This window comes from Myotis yumanensis, unplaced genomic scaffold, assembly GCF_028538775.1.
Source record: "Myotis yumanensis isolate MYYU_CA2020_CCGP unplaced genomic scaffold, mMyoYum1.0.hap1 SCAF_13, whole genome shotgun sequence".
Taxonomy (NCBI): domain Eukaryota; kingdom Metazoa; phylum Chordata; class Mammalia; order Chiroptera; family Vespertilionidae; genus Myotis; species Myotis yumanensis.
This window is the reverse complement of record NW_027223764.1, coordinates 24957602-24981529: the sequence shown is the minus strand read 5'-3', so window position 1 is coordinate 24981529 and position 23928 is coordinate 24957602. Positions and strand designations below refer to the sequence as shown.

The 23928-nt window shown below is 44.0% G+C and overlaps 1 long non-coding RNA gene across 1 annotated transcript in view; it reads right to left on the bottom strand.

The window, feature by feature from the left end:
- Positions 1-9076: 9076 nt before the first annotated feature.
- LOC139021893 (uncharacterized) overlaps positions 9077-23928 on the bottom strand; it is a 45448-nt gene continuing 30596 nt past the window's right edge. Inside the window, exons 2-3 of the long non-coding RNA XR_011473565.1 lie at positions 18980-19075; positions 9077-9212 (exon numbers count right to left, since the gene is read on the bottom strand). This is a non-coding gene — a long non-coding RNA (uncharacterized lncRNA). The remainder of the gene's footprint in view (positions 9213-18979; positions 19076-23928) is intronic.

Sequence of the window (23928 nt, the reverse complement as noted above, 5' to 3'; positions counted from 1 at the left end):
GGAGGCAACCAATCGATGTGTCTCTCACACATCAATATTGCTCTCTCTCTCTCCCCCTCCACTCTCTCTAAAATTCAATGGGAAAAATATCCTTGAGTGAGGATTAACAAACAAAAAAGAATTTCTTTGTTCACTGAGATTTTTACTTTCAGAAATCATGACATGAAGTTCTGTCCATCATGGATGGTCCCTCTTAACTTAATTTAAAGGTAGGATGTCTGCCCTCATCAGGGTTCCACTAACAGGCAGCTGATTTTCCTCCAGGAGGAGGGTTCATGCCAGTGTACCGCTGAGCCTTCTAACTTTGTGCTCTTACTCAAAGTCAACATTCTAACTGGGCAACATGCTGCACAAGCAGGGAATTCACACTGAACCCCGTGGGGCTGGGAGGTCTTGGTGGTCCCAGCACTAACACCAGCATCCTGGGGCTCACCACATGGTTCTGGTGGTATAATTCTCGCCATGCAAGGGTTTGCAACTTTTGATGTTATTTAAGCCAAGTCAAATATCCTTCCAAACGTGACTGCTCCTATTTGGTGTGGGGTTGAATGTTAACCAGCTCTCTGTACACAAGTTCAGCACATTTGACCAAAACAGAACTATGTTCCAAAGCCAAGGTTGATAATGGTATATCATGTCCACCAGTTCATCCCTTATGGTTAGCATTCCTGGCACATGGTAGGTGCTCAATAAATACTTACTGCATAGACGAATACATGAAAACAGTCATGCCCACTCAGTGGCTCAAACAGCACTTGCTTTGAACAGTTCCCTGGTCACACTGAGTTGTTTACTGTTTACTAACAGTGAGGAGCAGAGCCAGACATGGAGAAACCAGATTGCATATTTGAAATTGTTTAGCATTTCATTAGATTTTGAGTCTTGCTTTTCTCGTTAAATAGTGTCTATCAACATCTACTCTCTTCCAGGTGGAGCTCTAGGCAGAAAGCAGAAAGTTAAAATTTCCAGAATGAATCTCTTCCTAAATTGTTCTTCCTCCCTCAAGCCCCGCCCCCACCCCCATCCCCACCCCCACCCCCCCCAATACCTGGTTCTGAGCCAGGTGGCTGTGAGGTCCGGCCCTGACACTGCTGCAGTGATTGGTCCCACACGACCACATGTAAGCCTCTGGTCAACCCCAACGAAGTTCCCTCCATGTGTATGAGCCACTTGGATACCCAGCTCGGTTGAGCCTTCGGATGACTGCAGCCCCAGCCAGTATCTGCCAGCAACAGCTAGAGAGAGCTCAGCGAGAGCTGCGGAACTGCTCTCAAATCTGACTCCCAAAGTCATAAGCAAAATTAAATGATGGCTTTAAACCACTGAATGCAGGGGCAACTTGTTACACATTACTAATAACTGGACCAATCACCTCTGGCGATTGCTACCATTAAAAAAAATCCTTGAGTGTTTCTCCCATATTCCTGAAGGGGGAAGTGTAGCATGTGTCGTATTCAGGGCAAGCACACTCAGGGACACAGATGCACACCCTTTTTCAGTGAATGTCTCTGTCCCTAGATAAAAACAGCATCCAGAGCTTGGGCACGTGGGATCCGTCCAAATGTAAAGTAAAATCACGGAGGAATTCTGGAAATAGAAGCAGCCTCTGCTTAATTGAGACAAGCAATGCAAAACCTGTGTAAGACGAGAGTCACAAGAATAATTATTAGAGGCTTAAACAAAGTGATGTTTCTTAGTTACTGAACAAAGACTTGGTTACTAGAAAAGCTCCGAAATTACTCTCCTCTGAAAGGAAATGAAGGGGGAACATTCACAGAAACATCTTGTGACTGAACCAGCTCTGCCCCCACGTAGGGCAGCGATGCTGACTTCCGTCCCCTAAAACATCCCCGTGACCAATCTCTGACAATTAGTGCAAATGTAACAAATATTCTCTCCAGCCAAGGCAACCGTAGGAAACCTTTCCATATGGCACAGTCAGGAGGGTTTGCAGGCTTCGCAAATTAAACCTTTCACCATCACAAAAGGAAAGAATCACACATGATCACATGTGCTTTCTTGCTTTGTTCCTCTTCCCATCAGAAACAGACCCCATCCACGTGCAGCTGAGGAGGAGGCTTCCTGAGGCTGTGCCCTTCCCCGCCTGCCCTTTTCTGTTCAGCCCTTCGGCACTCCCCACATTTGGGAACAACTGGCCCAGCTGGCCTGAGGGGCAGTTAAAAGACAGCTGAACTGTCCTCATTCACCTGTGCCCGCAGCCTGGCAGGCCAGAGCTGCCCCAGGCCAAGAGCACATGAAATAGGGGTTTGGTTCTGGCAATGCCTCCTGCTCAGCAAGCAGCTCCCTGTAGCTGGCCCCAGGACTGGTCACTGAGAACTGAGACCTACTTCTTGGCAGCCCCCAACTTGAGCAACCTCCTTGCAAAGATCCCTTAACTATCCAGAGAGGCGGCTGCTTGCAAACTGTGCTCTGAAAAGCTACACTGGACATACCCAGGGGTCACCACAGAGAATGGAAGACGGGAGAATGAGGTGAGTGGAGCTCTGAGCCTCCCACCCACATGACAAGCAGAGCAGCTCATCTTTTTTGTTTCACATATTTGGCTTGAAATATTTCATTTTTAGAAAAAAAACATGCTGCCCCTAAAAATTATTTAAAAACCACTGCAGAGCTCTGGAATCAGAAGACTATAAGCTTAAATCCCAGCTTTACACCTTACAAACCCTCACTGAATGTCTCTGATCTCAATTCTTCTGTAAAATGGGGATAATGATGCCGAACTCATGGGTATGGGGAGGATCGAATGAGATGATGTGTTCAGAGAATCTGGCACATAGTAGTTGCTCAATTAATGATGAAGGTTGGGGCTTTAAGGGTCAGTAAATATTACTTTCTTTTTCCTCAAAGTTCAGGACCAATTGAGGAAAAGACAAGAATCAGATCAATAAAGGACCAAAGGAGCAAGCTGTTTGGAGAATAAGGTTTAGCTCGGTGGCAACAATAGGCTTTCCAATGCTTTGTCCCAGAATTAAACTTAACCACTCACTTCCAGGTAGAACTGGAAATCCCTCGAGGGAAGGACGGCTCCCTTGCATAATTTATAACATAGAGAATCTCTCTGCAGAAAGGCTGGTCCCAAATAAATAAGGAGGAAAAGGCTGTGTTACAGATACTCAGTTCTCTCAAATTCACTAACAGACAGGTCACCCAGGGCTGAAATGTACAGTTGTACATGTTGTTCACTGCACAACTGCGAATTATACCATTTATTATCTTTTTATTTTATTATTATTTTCATTTGCCCTAACAATAAATCTAGTAGTTTCCATAGGTCACAGTCAACAATACCATTGATTTTTCAACATTTTTAAGACAGAAACTGAAGAGCAAAGTATCCACTGGAAAAGTATCCAAAGAGAAAATTCACCAGATTTAATCACAGCCATCACTTGACAAGCTGTGTGTGTGTGTGTGTGTGTGTGTGTGTGTATGTGTGTGTGTGTGTTGTTGTTGTTGATGAAGATGATGTTGTTGTTGTTTTTGAAAAATGAAGGGTGGATAAATCCCATTCTAGTCAAAAAGAATAATGCTGCTTGGTGAGAACTAGTAACATATAAGAGCTGCAGGTCACCACTGGTTTCTTCATCTGGGATGCTTGTCCTTGGTCGTGACAGACTTCACACACCTGCTGAGCCATGTGACATAAGCCTTGTCACTCATCTGTTGTCAGGGTAGCCTTTGGAATAATTTTCCAGGGGTGCTTTTTAGTTGGTACATTTCACTTCTGTAGTCATACAAAAACTTGCTCTCTGCCCCCTGAGTCATCAGAGTATTTCTATTCACCCTCCCAGGGTGTTTCTTGCCTGGAATCTACGCAGATAAAAAAGGCTTTTACAACAAGTCTTCAGCCTCTTTTAAAATGAAGGCTAATCCTGGAAGGGTACCAACAGCTCACCCTGATGTCACAGTGTTCAATGAGCATATACCCTACTGAGATGCAAAGCTTAACACAGTGTGAAGATAAGTATGTCCCCTGATCTCTCTAAATACACTCAATTTAACTAGTATTAACACTAGTCTTGAGTTGCCAGAAATACTTGGAAAAGAAACAAAGATGAGTTAGTTTATTTTGGTAACGTTCCCTTGTACCTCCTATTCCTTCCTTTCTGCTGATGGGGTTTTGCCATATTTGGTTCCGAGAAATGGACAAGGCTCTTATCTGTGGGATACAAGAGAGAAGGAGCAACTTCAACTGTATGGTAGACAGTAAGGCCTTAACAGAAATACAGTATTTCTAAGGGCAGAGGCTTAAAAGATTTGGTGATGGTTCTCTATAACTACAGAATTTCTCAAAATTTTTTTATCTCCAAAAACTCCATGGATTTGAACAAGAAGCCATATGGAGTGAAAACAGTCACTACCATTTGTTGAGCTTTTACTGAGTTGTGTGCCATGCAGTATGCTAAGTGCTTTATTTTCCATATTTTTTAAATATATTTTTTCATTGATTTCTGAGAGGAAGGGAGAGAGAGAGAGAAATAGAAACATCAATGATGAGAGAGAATCATTGATTGGCTGCCTCCTGCATGCCCCCTACTGGGGATCGAGACCACAGTTGGAATGTACCCTGACCAGGAATCAAACAGTGATCTCCTGGTCCACAGGTTGATGCTCAACCACTGAGCCACACTGGCTGGGCCTGTACTTCTTTTCATCCTCACCACACCTCTGTGAACTCAGTTCTATTATAATCCCCACCTTATAGAGAAGGAAACAGAAGATTAAGTAACTCACCACAAGGACATAGAGCTGGTAAATTCCAGAGATGTACTTAGATCCAGGCAACTGATCCTCTAAGAGTATGTAGAATGTATTGTTGCTCTTTAAAAGAATCAAACAAATATAACTTGTATTGATTTTTTTAATAGTCTGGATTCAACTAGATTTGAGGGGTTAAACCAACAACAGAATTCTATGGAAAATTATCTTCCTTATTTCTAGAGGCAAAGGCTTCTTGGTTTGTGGAATAACCCTGATTAGGAAGGTAGGTCCAGCAAGGAGCTCTGTTAAAGAAAATTGTTCCTACTTAGGGGGCATATAATGAATTCTGAACAACAGCAAAATAGCCTCTGCACTGTTGTGCTGACAAAGGCCCATCCTTAAGCTTCTTGCCCAGTTCTAAACTGGGAAGGAATTTTATCCAGTCAGGACTGGGGTAAAACCCCCATCTCATTTAAAGATGCAAAATACCTGAGGGGCCTGGAGCTAACTCAAGCCCCAGTGGTCTTCATACCAATATGAATGAGGGATCTTAGAGTAAACGAATAAGTGAATGTTTTTTACCTAAAACTTGGGATAAATTTGTATGAAAATAAAACAAAACTAAAGAATCTTTTTGAAAAGTTCAGGATGAAAATTTCTTAATGCATGTTTCTTAGGGCTGTTGATCTCCCAAAAGAAATGGGATGCTGTGGTGAGAAAGCTGAATCATTTTAAGTTTCATTGGATTGATTTACTGGTTACGTTTTAAAGGCAACAATACATTTTTATTAATCAAACAAGATTTGAAACCATTATCTATACAAGGGTGAAGTGGTCGGCAGCTTTTTGTTCTCTGGATACAAAAGATTGTAAATAAGCTTCAGTGTTTGGAAATTGCCTATTACTTCATCAGAAACATGAGATTGGGGAAGATGGGAGATTGGCATCGGAAACAATGTAGGAAGTATATTATGGTCACCCCGAAACCTGTGACTCTGCCTTATGCCCCATTAGAATAGAAAGCAATCCTAGCGCTAAAAGGAACTCAGAGAGAATTCTGACCCAACTAAAATCAAATCTGGACAATCAAAGAGCAACCTCAGGAGCTAACTCTATATATTACCCATCAGTGCCAGTCATCACCATTTTCCTTCAAAACTCACTGAACTACTGAGCACAATGCTGAAGAGTTGGGGTGTAAGGTGGAGAGACACACTTGGTTCCTATAACAAGGAGCTCACAGTAAAATTGAGGAGACAGGGCGTTTCCATATCAAGATAGATCACGAATCTAACCAGCATTTGAGACAGTTGATGCATAATGGCCCAGAAAAAATACTTTAGTCCTTTAGACAAGCAAAACCCTGGGGGCTGGGGAGGCAAGGTCTGTAAGAGGAGGTAAAGATCCCAGCAAGGTGAGGGGCAAAGGCTTTCAAAGTCCAGATCTCCATCTTGAATCTGGTTTAAAAATTAATATAGTTTTAATTAACATAAACTCAAGAAATTATTTATGCTCTAGCTAGTTTGGATAGAGTGTCGGCCTATGGACTAAAGGGTCCGGGTTTGATTCCAGTCAAGGGCATGTACCTTGGTTGCAGGCTCCTCCCCAGCCCGGGCCCTGGTCGGGGCGTGTGCAGGAGGCAACCAATGGATGTGTTTCTCTCACATCGATGTTTCTCTCTGTCTTTCCCTCTCTTCCACTCTCTCTAAAAATAAATGGAAAAATATCCTGGAATGAGGATTAAAAAAAAAAAAGAACAAGAAATCCTTTCTTTAATTGCTAGGTATAACTTCTTGTTGCGTTTTTATTGGTTTCTTTAGGGTTTATAGTATACATATTTATCTTAAGTCTATATTCAAGTGATATATAGTCTAAGAATTTTACATTATACATTCTTCCCTCCCAGACTTTGTGCTATTGTTGTCCTACAGTTTACTTGTACATGTGTTATATACCCCACAATATGTTGTTATATTTTTGCTTTAAACAGATTATTTCTTAAAGATTTAAAATATTAATAATCTATTGTTTTATTGTGCTTTCTCTAACAAGAAATCTATTTTCATTCTTTTTTTTCATTCTTATCCTTGTTTCTCTATATGTAATGTATCTTTTTTTTCCACGTGACTACTTTTAACATTTTTTTTTTCTTTATCACTAGTTTTAAGCAATTTGATTCTAATGTGCCTTCGGGATAATTTTCTTCATATTTATTGTACTTGGATTTGCTGAGCTTCTTGTACCTACAGGTTTATTGTTTCATCAAATTTGGAAATTTTTCAGGCATTAATTTCTTCAAATATTTTTTCTGCCTTCCCTCCTTCAGGGACTGCAATTACACAAACATTTGGCTGCTTGACTTTGTCCCATCGTTCATCCTCCTGCTCATTTTGATCATGATGTTTATCAGTCCCTCTCTCTGTGTTTCCTTTGGGGTATTTCTATTGCTACGTCTCCCATCCACTAACCTATGTCCAATCTGCCATCATCACCACCCGGCGCATGTTTCACCTCAGACAACATTCTCATTCTACACTTTGGATTTGGATATCTTTTATGTCTTCCATTTCCCTACTTATGCTCAATAGTTGCTCTGGTTTCTTGAACACATGGAAAACTGTTATAATAAGTGTTTTAATGTTATTGTTTACTAATGATATCTTATATGCCATTTCTGTCCTTTCCAAGGGCCTACATTTCCCAATAGTATAGCTCCAAATCCAGATGAGCCAGAATTTTCTAAAAGAAAAGTCTGCTTTTGCCCTCTACTGGAAGCGCCAGGAAGAAACGCTACTGAAGACAGTACCCAGGGTCATGAACCGGGCAGCCTCACCAGGGACACGGTAAGATGGGAAAGACTTACCCAGAGCTCTGAGACTCGCCTAGCTGTGTGCATGTTGCTTCCTCCTTTGATAAACAAAATGTGTGTATTGGAGTTGAGTTCTCTGATGAGTATATGTATACTCGTAACAACCTCAAAAATCATCTAGAGATTTTGTCAACCAGAGGTTGGCAAACTATGACCTGTGAGCCAAATCTAGTCACAGCTATTTGTTTAAGTATTGTCTACGGTGGTTTTAATGCTATAATGGCAGAATTGAGTAATAGCAACAAAGATGATATGGTACCCATAGCCAAAAATATATTAAATAGCCCTTTACAGAAAAAAGTTTGCTGACCTCTGATCTAGACAGGTGGTCTTCCCAACCCTGTTCTGTAATGTGGGAGCAGTTCTGTAGGGGCGCTCCGGGGTTTCCACGGGGAGTGAAGGGAAGGGGACAGCACCCCCCATCACCACATCACAATCTCCACTTGGATATAGCAACTCTCTTTTTATCTATGACATTGCTTTTTAAAGCTCCTTTGGAAAACAGCATTTCAGAAAATTTAAATCTACTGTGCTATTTTGAACATATTTTTTTAGATATGAAAATGAAAACTGGAGAACAAAAATAAACTTATTACTCAATGTAACATAGTTCCTTATATCCCAAATTTCATGGTTCCCAAGTCTCAGAGTTCTTCACACCATCCTGAATGAAAATCAATTAGGAGAGGGCTCTCATGAAGGGCCTCTAACCACAAACAAACAAAACCCCACAAAAAAAACCCACTCGAGTTTCCAAACTATGACTAGAGAAAGTCTGCCTTGGGCTAGAACTCCTGTAAGCACATGACCCGGCCTGTGGCAGGCATGCCCATTGACTGATGCGGCACTTATGGAGCTGTCCTACACGTGAGAAGAGGTGTTGCTTAGTCAACCTCATGTGCTGGGTGACAGCAAGCAATAATATGAACCCGAAAAGGTTGAGCGGCCCAGAAATAGAGATCAGAGGGCGATAAAAACTAGAAGAGAAAAGCAAATGTGGACATAATACACAGATGCGCTGGGGACACAGGGAGGGCTGTGCCAGGTTAAATTTGCTGTCAGAACAGGCCTGGATGGAAGCGTGTGGGCTCTCAGGCTGCAACAACTTGGGGCCACTTTAAACCCTTCTTCATCGAGAGGGAAGGCTGGGGGACATAAGGAGAAAGGCAGGGAAAGACCACTGGGGTAGCTTTTAACCTCTCCTCAGCTCTGACCCCCAAACCTACAAACTCCACTCAACAAAACACCTGTGAGGACCCACCCTTCATGAAAGGCGGTTTGGTCTGTATTTATTCTTCCTCCAGCATAAACTTTGGGGTCTCATACTCCCCCCTCCAAGTAGCATATTGCTATGGACTGGATGCTTGTGTCTCCCAATAAATTCACACATTGAAGCCCTAACCCCCCCAATGTGATGGGAGATAATTAGGTTTGGACAAGGTCAAGAAGGTGAGGCTCTCAGAACGGGATTACTCACCTGATAGGAACAGGACGAGACCCCAGGGTCCTCCCTCCACCACGGGGAGGTTTAGGGCAGAGGCAGCATGTTCGGGCCAGGAAGAAAGCCCTCACCAGAACTGGTCCGTCAGCACCTTGGTCTTGGACTTTCCAGCCTCTAGAACTGGGAGAAATAAATGTCCTTTATTAAGGCCACTCAGTCTTGAATTTTATTATAGCAGCTCAAGCTGACTAGATACATATATAAAAAAAAGATTTTTTGTGAGATTATTTGAGTCAAACTGACAATAATTGCCGGGAAGCTAACCCTCAATGGGTTGAGAAAACGCTCCCCATATCAAAATATTTTTTCAACTTGCCCCTCGCATGAACTCTCCTTATTTATTGGCAACCCCAAGCTTCCGTTGAGCAACGTTATTTGTGATTATTGCTTAGTCGCTGTGAAATGGGTAACCAATTATGTTTTCCTCTTTGAATTGGCTTTTGGAAATCTTAGCGACAAATTTAGTTCCCTCCCCCCGCAGCAAGTGTGTAAGGACCTCTTAGTATGCATTCTTGTAATAACTCATTCCTAGACCCATTTGATGTTCCTGACTTTTTTCTTCTTCCCTGTTTTAAATGAAGGGTGTGCATCTACAGAGACGTATCGATAGCAGCAGCCACCCCTTACGTCAGCCTGGTGGTGGAAACGAAAACTACCACAGGGCAGGGGAATTGGAAGGTTCCTCGCTCTACGGAGGGTTTTTCCTGCCCTGCTGAACATTGGCAAATTCGAGTTTGACTGCTCTTGTTGTTGCTGAATACCACTGGTCAGCATCTCCCAAACAGTTCATAGAGGGAGCTTTACATGGACATCAAGGCTGGAAACCAAGGTCTACCTGCATGACATAATCCCCCATTGTGATAGCAGGAGCGGTGTGGGAATTGTAGAGATCCGTGGAAGACTACTGGCAAGTCAAACCTCATAGTAGTGGAGGTTGGTTTGTTTGTTTATATTGAGAGATAATTTCAAAAGCCTGTGTGTGTAGGAAGCTCACATGAAGGGGGAACTGGAACCATGCCTCTGACAAAAAAAAGGGAAAGAAACCCTGAGAATTTTGAAAAGCTGTCTCACCCATGAAATATGGCTAGAAAACAACACCCACAGCTGGGAAAGTGCCAATAGATCTTGAAGTAAGTAGGGCCCTGGGTGGAAAAAAATTGACATAAGTCACAAGAAATGAAAGCCCATACCACATAAGGCTATAAGGCCCAAATTTCCCTTGTATTTCAGGAAACCAAAGTGATTAACATTAAAATTGGTCTAGGATTTGTAAAGCTACTAGGACTAAAACAAAGGCAAACTCAAAATAATTCTGTAGGGATACTTCTGCAATTCAGGAATTGCAGGATTCGCCACCTACACACACACACACACACACACACACACACACACTCCACACACACACTAATATAACTTCACAATAAGCACTTCACAAACTATAAAGGAAACAACTGACCACGAGGGAGAACCAGCAGGTGCAACAAACAGGAGAAGCAGCATGTCCATGGTCTGGAGTAAGCAGAGCCATCTCTGAGACAAAAATAGATGTATGCTTAAAATAATTAAAGACATCACAATGAAAGGACACAATAGGATGCAAAAATTAATAGGCAGAGAGGGAGAGAACAAATTGAACTTTTAGAAATGAAAAGTCGTTGAAATATCAGATGAGACTGAATAGTGAATTAGTGAACTGGAGGAGAGATTTGAACAAATTACTCACAGTGCAGCACAGAGAGATAAAGGTAGAAGTTATGAAACAGAAACAGAAATATGGAGACTGGAGTGGGCAAGTGAATCCTATACGTATTTAACATAGAAAACACAAAGTGGACCAGAAGATTAAGGAGATGATTTTCAACAAGCTATTGCAATGGATGGATCTTCGCTGATGGGGAAGGTGCCGTGAAAAGGCCGAGCACCTGGGGTTTCACAGAGGCAGGTAGTCCTGGAGTCCCATGGAAGTCACAGGAAGGAGAAGACAGGTCTCCTAACTGAGGATACCGGGCAGGGTGGTCCTTTGAGGTTAGTTGTTTCCAGAACACAGAAGAATTGTCAGGGAAGGACGTGTTTTTAACTATCCCACTTTCTGGAAACAAAGATCTCAGCTAAAGTTCAACATTGCCAACAGGAGCTCCAGAAGGACCAAGATGAAATGAAGAAAATAGAGGGAATTTGAAAAAGATAAAGTCTCAAGAACCAAGATGGCGGCATAGGTAAACACCGGAGACTGCCGCCGCAAACAACCACTTCAAAAATACAACTAAAAGACGGAACAGACATCACCCAGAACCACAGGAAAGCTGGCTGAGGAGAGACTCTTCAACTAGAAGGAAAGAGAACAGCAAACCGAGGCTCAGAGGAGGCACAGTGTGGAAAATACAAAGGTACTGAGGTGCGCGCGCAAAGCGGGCTGGTGGCTGAGGGCACGGTTGTCGTTTTCAGTTGGGAGGGAGTCTCAGACTCTGGGCTCCAGATCCGGGCGAGTCTCTAGGGACTCAGACTCAGACGGGAGAAGTGGGATTGTCCGGCATCAGTTGGAATCTGAGGGCAGCTTTCTCTCCGAGGTTTGCAGCGGCTGCCGGGGTTCTGAGAAGCAGAGCCTCTGGGAAGGGACTGAGAGCAGCCATAACTGCTCCCTCCACCCTCCCTGTTGATCCCGCCCCGCCCAAGCCCTGCGCAGAGCCATTTGCCGGATTGCCTCAGGCAAAGGCTAGATTAGCACCTCCCCAGAGGACAGAAGTTTTCCACACAGCTGATTCTCACAGCCAGTCAGCCTGGTGGTCAAATCCCTCAGTATTAACTAAAAAAAATCAAGGCTTAACTAGAACAAGACTGCGCACAAAGACCACAAGGGGGTGCACCAAGAAAGCATAAAAAATGTGGAGACAAAAAAACATGACAGAAATGGAGGATATGGAGCTAAAAAACACAATTTTGAAGGCTTGCAATAAACTTGTGGAGAGCCTCACAAAAACTAATGAGACCCTCGATGCTACGATAAAGAAACTAGAAATTAAGCATACACAGACTGAAATAAAGAATATTATACCTAATAGCAGACCAGAGGAGCGCAATAATCAAGCCAAAGATGTGAAATTCGAAGAAGCAAAAAACACCCAACTGGAAAAGCAAAATGAAAAAAGAATCCGAAAATACGAAGATAGTGTAAGGAGCCTCTGGGACAGCTTCAAGCGCACTAATGTCAGAATTATTGGGGTGCCAGAAGATGAGAGACAGCAAGATATTGAAAACCTATTTGAAGAAATAATGGCAGAAAACTTCCCCCACCTGGTGAAAGAAATGGACTTACAGGTCCAAGAAGCGCAGAGAACCCCAAACAAAAGGAATCCAAAGAGGACCACACCAAGACACATCATAATTAAAATGCCAAGAGCAAAAGACAAAGAGAGAATCTTAAAAGCAGCAAGAGAAAGAGACTCAATTACCTACAAGGGAATACCCATACGACTGTCAGCTGATTTCTCAACAGAAACTTTGCAGGCCAGAAGGGAATGGCAAGAAATATTCAAAGTAATGAATACCAAGAACCTACAACCAAGAGTACTTTATCCAGCAAAGCTATCATTCAGAATTGAAGGTCAGATAAAGAGCTTCACAGATAAGAAAAAGCTAAAGGAGTTCATCACCACTAAACCAGTATTATACGAAATGCTGAAAGGTATCCTTTAAGAAGAGGAAGAAGAAAAAGGTAAAGATACAAATTGTGAACAACAAACATGCATCTATCAACAAGTGAATCTAAGAATCAAGTGAATAAATAATCTGATGTACAGAATGAACTGGTGATTATAATGAATCAGGGACATAGAAAGGGAATGGACAGACTATTCTTGGGGGGGGGGGGAAGGGGAATGGGAGATGCGGGAAGAGACTGGACAAAAATCGTGCACCTATGGATGAGGACAGTGGGTGAGGAGTGAGGGTGGAGGGTGGGGCGGGAACTGGGAGGAGGGGAGTTATGGCGGGGGGGAAAGGAACAAATGTAATCTGAACAATAAAGATTTAATTAAAAAAGAAAGAAAGAAAGAAAGAAAGAAAGAAAGAAAGAAAGAAAGAAAGAAAGAAAGAAAGAAAGAAGAGAAAAGAAAAAGATAAAGTCTGCCCTAGCTGGGTTTGCTCAGTGGATAGAGCATCAGCCTGCGGACTGAAGGGTCCTGGGTTCGATTCTAGTCAAGGGCACATGCCCGGGTTTCGGTCTTGATCCTCGGTAGGGGGCGTGCAGGAAGCAGCTGATCAATGATTCTCTCTCATCATTAATGTTTCTATCTCCCTCTCCTTCTCCCTTCCTCTATGAAATCAATAAAAATATATAAAAAAGATAAAGTCTGAGAATTTTTCAGAATTAAAAAAGACCTAAGTCCCCAGAATTATGAAGCAGATTGGGTCCCACATAAGGATAAACAAAACAAAAGCCAAACCTGTGCTCAAGGGAGCAAACCTGCAACTATGAAGAATGATTGCGTTAGGGATGTTTTTCTTGCACTTTTTTTTCATCTTCCACATTTCGAGTATTACTATTGTTCTACAGTTTTAATATTGTTCTACTATTGATTGCTTCCTGAAACTGAGAATTTAAGTAAAAGCAAAATCAGTTATTAGATGAGAAGATCTGGAACGCCCCTAGCCTGGACTGCCCTTCCCTGTCACAGGGAATTCTTCGTAGGACTTGCCACCATTTTGGGTCTCTCCCCTTCCGTCCTTACATTTCTCTTTTTTTCACCAATCTAAGACAGTTGTTTTCCCCCTTCTAAGATGCCCCTGAGAAACCCCACAATTTCCTTAATTTATTTTGCAGAAAAATTCAGCCTTCCTTTTCTCTCTCTCTGTATTTTTATCTCTTTTTCTCCCTCCTTTCAGAACAAGCCCAACGAAGCCTTCAGTACATTTCCCTAAAGAAAACATCTCCCCTGATACAAATTATGCCACTACTTAGGTATATGGAAGTTGCTCCTATTGGTATTTTATAATAAATAGCAATTTTTTCCAGAAACAATGATTTTCTCTTTTTTTAAAAAAAAAATTTTTATTGATTTCAGAGAGGAAGGGAGGAGAGAGAGATAGAAACATCAATGATGAGAGAGAATCATTGATCAGCTGGCTCCTACACTGGGGATTGAGCCCACAATCTGAGCATGTGCCCCAACTGAGTTCGAACTGTGACCTCCTGTTTCACAGGTCAACACTCAACCACTGAGCCACACTGGCTGGGCCAGAAACAATTATTTTTCCTCCCTTAATTATCAAGCTCTACTTGTAGTAGTTACCATGGCTTTTAATTCATCTTTGACTCCTAATTTTCCATGCTGGGCCAGGTGTGGAGTGGAACACATGAATGAGATAGGGATTCTCATACACACATGGCTTTAAAAAACTCTCAAAAGTGTAAAGGTTTTACTATATCTTCAGGCCGCATAAAATTCAATAAGCCAAAGCAGCTACATCAAAACTGTTTCTGCCCGGCTGGTGTGGCTCAGTGGTTGAGGGTTGGGAGGTCCTGGTTTGATTCCTGGTCAGGGCACATGCCTAGGTTTTGGGCTTGATCCCCAGTGTGGGGTGTGCAGGAGGCAGCCGATCAATGATTCTCTCTTATCACTTATGTTTTTATCTCTCCATCTCCTTTCCTCCCTCTGTAATCAATGAAAACATATATTTTTAAAACTATTTCATCAAAATGCTAGGTACACACATCGCAGTAATATTCCTGTCTTCCAGATGGGTAAACTGAAGCTCCAAGCCTTCATCCAGTTTACAGCTCCCAAAGCGGGGGAGTGGTTGAGCTGGGCTTTCAACCCACATCTTCTGAATCAAAACACCACTCCCCTTTAGCGACACATGGCAGCCCGTGGAGTATCCTTCTCAATTTAATACGTTTCATTTTAGCCTAAAGAAAAAAACTGAAGGCTATGGTAACTACATATACTTTAATTTTCTTCCTACATGTCACAATGAGTTCAACTGGGAGTTCAATTCCTCTTTACAATGGAAGTTCCCGGAGCGTAAACAGGGAAAGAACACAGGCGATTCTTCTAGCAAAGCTTTCTTTTTTCCTTATAAAACAGCATGTGAAGTCCTATCGTAAGCTGTGACAATAATACTTAGGGAAATCAGATTGGCCTCCTCCACTGCAGATAAAGTGGGTATCTTGGCGGCCTGTGCTTTTCCTGCCGGTGGTGTCCCAGCTGCCTGGAACAGCACCCCCTACAGGGCGAAGTGTCTTTCTGGCAGCACTGCCTGGAAGCTGCTGCTGCAGCCTTCCCATGTGCCCTGCGGACCTTGGGCAAGGGGGGCAAAGAAATCTTGCTTTTTAGACTTCGGTTCAGCGGAGAGCAGAAGTTGCATGGGGCCGGTGAGTGGAGTCATCTGTGTATTCATCCAGCAAATATTTGAACACCTACTATGTGCCAACATTGTGCTAGGCACTGGGGGTGAGGGCGGGGGCGGGGGGATGCTAACAAGAGGCACAGTTCCTATCCCCATGCAGCTCATAGGTGAGGCGGGGAGAAACAGACATTAAACGGATGCTAATTACACAAGTCACTCAGATGTCACTGTCCCTGCAAGCTGCCTCTCTTGATAAAAAGATGAAACCTGGAGGTAGGACACAGTACCTCTCTTCTTCCGATAAGTAAACAGACAATCTGTTCGGCACCAAAAGCACTCGTGAGCAACACAGGTGCTGCCCCAGAGCTGGAGGAAGGGGTTCGGTTCCCATTGTTACAGACGCAGTGAAATTTCCAAATTCTCTTGGGAAAAGTCTGGTCTCTAACCTGGGATGCCATCTGCCCTTTGCTGAAGCAGCTCTGGAGCTCGCTGTCTGTGTCTTCCTCTTCCAGTGTTGTCCCCTGGAACTTTCGTTCTGTCCCCCACCTCCACCACATCATGGTGAGCAGCTTGGCTCTGCCTTCAACTCTGCCTCCAGCCTGCTCGCTGGCAGCATCTGTGGGCTCAGCAAAGAAATGCCTCCAGGGGCTGGACCCACCTCCTCTCCACCTCCTCGGAATATAGCTGGTGTGTTGGGGGTGGGGGCGGCATAACAGCTAACACTGGTTGTGCTACATTTAAATCGGTAGTGATTATAATTGTGATAATTTGCTAACGGGAGAAACACAGGTGCCAGAAGACTGAGGAAGAGGCCAGCCTGGTGTGGTGGCCAAGAACAGCTGGGCTCGGCCGCCCATCGGGCTGGCCTCCTGAGCCCGCCTGCGTCTCATTAGGAGCAGCCAGATCTCTGTCTGAATAATTCTCTGGGATAGAGCTTCTTCCGGGATGACATGATTCACACGGGATGAGAAACTGTCTCTCTCCACTAGGAAGTGGAATAAAACAGCTGACTCACACTTCACGCTTCTGTTTCTGCCAAGAGTAGGTGATGATGTCTGTTACTCAGAAGTGGGCTAGAGCTGAATCTGCTTGGTCGGACTGACTGGCTTGGCTGGGAAGTTAAAATCCAGGTAGCAGGTGGCCAAGGGGGGCATGCTGGGTTAGGTTCCCGGGTTCCAGATTCCAGTAGAGTCCTGGAGTGTGGCCATTCACACTGTTGGTGGTCTGGACCCATTCAGGACAAGAAACTTCAGATTCAGAAGTTTCCTCCCACCAAGCCTCACCTCCCTGGATGGCTTCTGGAGCAGGCGCATGTCCCAGATGTCCTCTGAACATCCCAGGTATCCTCTGAACATGTCTGATATCCCAGACCTGGAGCATGGAGCGTGAGGCTTCAGGGCCCAGTGGTGGATGCCAGGTGTAGACACTACAGAAGTCCAAGTTGAGAACATGTGGCAGAGACCAACCTCAGAGACTGAGCTGGGAGCAAACCTGACCACCACAGCCAAATGCAAGAACCGTGGCCAGACCTAGAGTACTGGACAGTCAGCAGGTCTAAAGGCCTGGTGCCCGTGGGCTGCAGTATGTTGGGAGGGAGGCAAGGGCTGGCACCTGAATTCATGTGCCTCCTAATTACTGGCAGTGACAAAGGGAGTCAGCCAATAGAATCCTACCTTTTCTTTTACCAGTATTTCCTAAACATGTCCCTTGAGTCATTACATATTGGAGATACGGTAGTCCTACCATCTACTGCAAAAACAAACAAAAAAAGACCTGTGATTTATCTGCACACAATTACGCCACAGTGAGTACTGCTCTCTGTGGTCTGCAATATGTCCTCACAATATGTGCCATCTCAGTAAGTACACTGTACGAGCTGAGGTGACAAATGTTCTTTAGCTTTGCTGTCATGACCACTAGGGAGTTTATACATCCTCCCACCCTCGTGGTTGCAAGACGTGACTCTGTTGTTTTAAAGACTAGCTTGCCAATTCAAAAGCAATCACTTTTGAGCCTTTCCCTTGATACTCACAAAACTAAAGAACTGGCACATTAAATTATTTACTGTGTGGACTCTGTAAACTTATAGCCAGCTGACATTTACTGAGCTTGGCACTCATATTAGTGAATCCTCACAACAACTATGTAGTTAAGCACCTTTATTATCCATGTTGTGTAAACAATGAAACTAAACCTTGAAAAGATTAAGTAACTTAAACCAGAGTGATTCAATGAATAAATTATTGAAAGTCATCCAGGACTCAGATCAGAGTCTGTCTGGTGCCAAGTCCATGTGCCTACCACGCTGTTCTTCCCTGGGAAAACATGTCAGGTACCTTCATGAGCCTCTTCTGACGTCCCTTGGGTTCACAGTGCACTGATACTGCACCTTGGCTCCCTTGTCCTCCACAGGATGCTCTAATCCTAACAACTCTCAGGGCTGAGACTCCCCATTGGTCTGATTTCATCAGGACCACTCTCTTTCCTGACCCTCCTGCCCTTGATCAAGTCCTTGAGGAGGTGGTGGTTAGGGCTTCAACACAGGAATTTTAGGGACCATAATTCAGTCACTGACAACCACATAAATAAGAGCTGCTGTCTTTCCTCTTCTCCCTTCTCTCACCCCAACCACAGAAGAGGGAGAGCAGGAAAAGGAAAAAGGTAACCCAGACTTCCTCCCCTCCGAAGCCCTTAACTGAAGTCTGCCCTGCACTGGCAGGTTTGAGGAAGAGAATGAATATGAACTTGGGTGTGAGATTTCGTTTTAAACTACTCTAGAAAGAACAGAACATTTTAATAGTAAAAAGTGACCAAAAAGCTATGAGATATGCCCAAGCTATCATTAAGGGTCAGAAAGGGAGATTCCATGGAATATGGCTGGAAGAAGTGATTGGAGAGAAAACTAAAACAGTTTCTTATCTTTGTTCTATTGAGTGTAGGCTGTTTAATTAACCAATTGCAATATGTACTGTTATGGAAAGAAGTCCACAATATACAGGGTGGGGCAAAAGTAGGTTTATAGTTGTATGTGAAACACAGTTTATTCTTGTATTATTTATTAACTAGAGGCTCGATGCACAAAATTCATGCAAGAGTAGGCCTTCCTTCCCCCAGCTGCTGGCATCGGCTTCCCTCTGACACCTGGGACCCGGGACCCAGGCTTCCCTCTATGAGAAGAAACAAGTCATCTTTTCTGTCAAAGTTTAGACAGCCGCCATTTGGGGCTGCGTAACTTTGCAGGTGCCATATTGACCGCATGGCTTGCAGCTCCCCTGGGGCTGCCATCTTGAAACGGCAAAGGCCAACTCCTCCCTTTGAATTAGCCAATCGTGAAAGACTGTGCGTCTGAGCTCCAATCAAGAGCAAGGGACAGGTCACGAGTGTCAGAGATGATAAAGCCGAGCAGACCGCCTGCTCGGTGTGCACGTGCTTCCAGGCCATGTGTGTGCACCCTTCTACGTAGAAGTAAAGATATTTGCCTTGCTGCCTGGCTCCCGAGTGTGTTTTGTGTTCTACCAGGACCCCTGAATTTAGGGACTCACCTTATTTCTAACACCTCCTCCAGCCGCAGGCAGGCACCTGGGACCCGTGCTTCTCTCTGGCTCCAGCTTCATCCGGAAGGACATCCAGAATGACGTCTGGAAGGACATCCAGTCTAATTAGCATATTACCCTTTTATTATATAGTATTATATTATTATATAGTACTATATTATTATATAATATAGTATTATATTATTATATAGTATTATATTATTTTTCATACAAACAACTGTAAACATACTTTTGCCCCTCCCTATATAATTTAGTGATTAAAACAAATTAGAGAACACTATGCATATTATGATCCTACTTGGATTTTTTTTAAAAAGGTGATAGCAGCGTATTATTCTTGGCTGCCTCTACCTTTTCTACAAACACTTTCCCCAGCAATCGGTTGACTATGTGACTCCAGCTGACTTCTCATGATATCTCATGCCCCTGGCGAGAGTGATTAACCAACAGATTGAACCAATGAGAAACATTCCCTGGGATTTTTTTACGCCAGAAGAACAATGCCTCTTTCCTCTCTGGTCACAAAGTTGCAAGGCTAGAGCTAGGAGCTGCTGGTGGTCACATCTCCTGAGCATCCAGTGTGGAAAAATGAAGCCAACATGTAGAAAGACACTGAGATGAGAGATAAAAAGATAATTCCTACCGGGCCAGTGTGGTTCAGTGGTTGAGCATCGACCTCTAAACCAGGAGGTCACAGTTTGATTCCTGGTCAGGGCACATGCCCAGGTTGTGGGCTCCATCCCCAGTGTGGGGTGTGCAGGAGGCAGTCAATCAACAATCTCTCATAGATGTTTCTATCTCTTTCCCTCTCCCTTCCTCTCTGAAATAAATAAAAAAATATTTTTTTTAAAAATCGACTCCCAATGATGCTCTAGTCCCAGTTTCAATCATCTCCATGGTCAATTCTACCCTTATCCTCCCAAAATTTGGGATATATGAGCCAATTAAGCCTTTCTTTCTGTTTAAGCCAGTTTGCTTTTATTTCTATCCCTTGAAACAAAGAATCTAAAAAATATATGTATTTATGTGGTATAACTGTATCTCACCAAAAATATCTGGAAAGCTACACACAAAATTGTTAATGGTGGTTAATTCTGGTAAATGACATACTTTTTCTTTATGCCTTATCTATATAATAAAAGCCTAAGCGACTGTTATGGCGGAACGACTGGTCAGTATGATGCGCACTGACCACCAGGGGGCAGACGCTCAATGCAGGAGCTACCCCCTGGTGGTCAGTGCGCTCCCACAGGGGGATTGCCAGTCAGCCAGAAGCCAGGTTCACGGCTGGCGAGCACAGTGGCAGTGGTGGGAGCCTCTCCCACCTCCACAGCAGCACTAAGGAGCAGTGAGCAAAGCAGTAAGGAACCTACCAGTAAGGAGTTAGGGATCCTGGATTGCTAGAGGAATGTCCGCCTGATGGCTTAGACCCGATCCCCCTAGGGCCTAAGTCGTCAGGTGGACATCCCCCTTGGGGATCCCAGACTACAAGAGGACGCAGGCTGGGCTGAGGGGATCACCACCCCCCCCGCCCCCGCCACCCCAGTGCATGCATTTCGTGCACCAGGCCTCTAGAATTTTAATATCTTTATACCATTTATTACCTTGTCAATAAAACACATTTAGGAAAAGGAGAATATAAAATAGTATAGCACTGATAATAGCCAAAAAAAAAAAAAAAAAAAGTATGACTATACATTAAATAAGATTGGGAAATGAATTTAAAATAATGAACATTTAGCTAAACATTCTCTATGCCCCCTTTCCATGTAAAGTTGTTTAAATTCTTAATACCATTTTTAAAAGGCAAACCCAACACTACAAACAGCTAAAGAAACAATTAATTCTAAGATATTTGAATAAGTCATGTATAGAGAAAGCACTAAATGTGTACAGGACAGTCAAGCGATACCTGTGGTATTGACCAAATGAAATGGATATGAAGAGAGATGGGGTGGGGGGAGTGGGGAGGGAGAGAGGAAAGAAAGAAAAGAAAAGAAAAGAAAAGAAAAGAAAAGAAAAGAAAAGAAAAGAAAAGAAATGAAAAGAAAAGAAAAGAAAGAAAGAAAGAGGAGGGGAGGGGGAGGGGGAGGGGAGGGGAGAAAAGAAAAGATAAGAAAAGAAAAGAAAAGAAAGAGAAAGAAAGAAAGAGAGAGAGAAAGAAAGAAGCGAGGGAGGGAGAGGAGGGAGGGAAGAAAGAAAGAAAGAAAGAAAGAAAAGAAAGAAAGAAAGAAAGAAAGAAAGAAAGGAAGGAAGGGGGAGAGAGAGAGAGAGAGAGAGAGAGAGAGAGAGAGAGAGAGAGAGAGAGAGAGAGAGAGAGAAAGAAAGAAAGAAAGAAAGAAAGAAAGAAAGAAAGAAAGAAAGAGAAAGAAAGAAAGAAGCGAGGGAGGGAGAGGAGGGAGGGAAGAGAAGAAAGAAAGAAAGAAAGAAAGAAAGAAAGAAAGAAAGAAAGAAAGAAAGAAAGAAAGAAAGAAAGAAAGAAAGAAAGAAAGAGAAAGAGAGAGAGAGAGAGAGAGAGAGAGAGAGAGAGGGAGGGAGGGAGGGAGGGAGAGAGAGAGAGAGAGAGAGAGAGAAGAAAACCAATAAAACCTTAGGCCCTAGCCTGTTTGGCTCAATGGATAGAGCGTCAGCCCAAGGACAGAAGGGTTCTGGGTTTGATTCCAATCAAGAACACATATTTTGGTTGCAGGCTCGATCCCCTGCCCTGGTCAGGGCACATACGGGGAAGCAACCAATCAAAGTGTCTCTCACATCGATGTTTCTCTCTGTGTCTCTCCCCTTCCTTTCTACTTTCTAAAAATCAATGGAAAAATATCCTCAGGTGAGGATTAACAAAACAAACAAACAAAACCCTCAGAATCTGCTCTGTGGGGCTGCATCTGGGTTACACCTTTGGGAGCAGAGACTCCAACTCACCCACCTGCTCCCTGAAGCAGCACCCATATGTTACTTGATGCATTGTTGGTCCTGGCCTTCGTTATCTATTGCATCACAACATGTAGACTCTTAAGAGAACACCATTTAGTATCTCAGAGTTTCTATGGGGCAGGAATCTGGACATGGCTTAGCTGGGCGCCTTTCACTCAGGGTGACTCACTAGGCTGCAATCAAGGGCTTGCCTGGGGCTGCAGTCATCTCAAGGACCAACTGGGGGATGATCCTGTTTCAAGTTCACTCCCTTGGCTGCAGGCTGGGGTCGGGCTCTTTCTGGCTGTTTGCTGGAAACATTAGCTCCTTGCCACTTGGGTTATTTCTAAGAAGGCAGTTTGCTTTCCCAAAACTGAAGGAGGGAGGTAAGGGGGAGGGGGGTGGGAGGGAGGAAGAGAGAGAGAAGGAGAGAAAGAGAGAGAGGGAGGGAGGGAGGGAGAGAGAGAGAGAGAGAGAGAGAGAGAGAGAGAGAGAGAGAGAGAGAGAGAGAAAAGCAAGATGAAAGTCACAGCTTAGGGCGGTGGGGAGTGGGAGGTGGGTACTACTGGCATCTAGTTTGTGGAGACCAGGGATGCTGCTAAACATCCCAAAATGCACCATACAGCTCCCACAGCAAAGAATTACCGCCCAAAATGTCAAAAGTTACTAAGGTTGCGAACCCCTGGCCTTGAGTGTTGAATAGTTGGAAACCATTTCATGAACATTATTTCAGTCCTCATCCAATGAGGTAAACATTATTATTGTACCTCCCTTTCACTGTTGAGGAAACTGGGGCTTAGAGAAGGTCGATGGCTTGCCACCTAACAGGCATGTGGGGAGGCTGGACTTGAACCAGGTTGGTCTCACTCTATTGCCAGGCTCCTTGGTGAAACAGGTGAAAAGAGAACAGGTCTGGGAGCGGGAGGGGATAAATGCCCTCTCTGCCAGGAAATGGGACAGAAGTCACTCCCGTCGCTCATTTGAAATTTGCAATTAGGCAAGAACATGAACCTGAGCAGACTGTTCCCTGGGAAGGGGTGGGCTGGCCATGCCCAGGTCTGCCTCAGAGTTGAGCTGGCGCTGTGGGTCCCTGTGGTCCCAGAACCACAGTGCTCGCTCTGACTGCACTCTCTCCCCGCCGCTGGGGCCCAGCTGTGCCTCCAGATGAGTCACTGGTGGCTGCTCACAGAGCCGTGCCACCCCCAGCCATTCTGCTTTCCACACTGTAGGCCGGGCTTCCTTTGTGCCCAGAGACAGACCGCCAACCAGATCACGCTGGGAAACCACCCAATAAACACGTTTCCATCCTTTTCTATCCACCTGTGTGCCCCACTCCCACGCCCCTCTTAGACTTTAGGACTTGCTTCCTCCTGACCCGACCCTGTCAGTCAGTCAGGATTTGAACATTTCATTTTCCGAATGATCAGACCATCCTGAGATAAGTTATGCCCTCTCGCTGTGCCCTTCCCTTGGGGGTCAGCCCGTATCAGTTGTGCTCTGTATTTGAACAGGACTTACCCCTTCTGGGATGGAAACCTGCAAACCTAGTCTGCAGTGACTCTCAAGCAACAGTGAGAGGCTCTTGGTGCCAGGAGTTGTAGAGGATTTGTATGAAGAATTTCCAGCTGTGTGAGCATTATGGAAACTCAGTTCTTATGTAAAATTTTATATTTAAAAAAATGGGGAAGAAGGAAATTTTTTTCTCCACCCTAAGGCTGTTAGAAGAGATGAACCTTTCATCAGCTGAGAATTTGTAGGTATGTGCCTGCTGGGATTTCTAAGGGCACACATTCTTTGGACAAATATGGCCTTGGCATATAGCCAACCTTGTAGGAGCATCCTTCTTGCAGCTTCCGTCTGTGGTTGAGTGACTCATGTCATCTTACTTTGTTTTTACCATAACCTAAACTGGGGGGTAGGTGGGGAGAGAGATTGAATTCTTCATTTGGGCTCTTGGTGGACCAATTGCAAAACTGCGCAGGCTTATAAATCCTCCTTCTGTCAGCTGATATTGCAGCAGCTGCATCTAG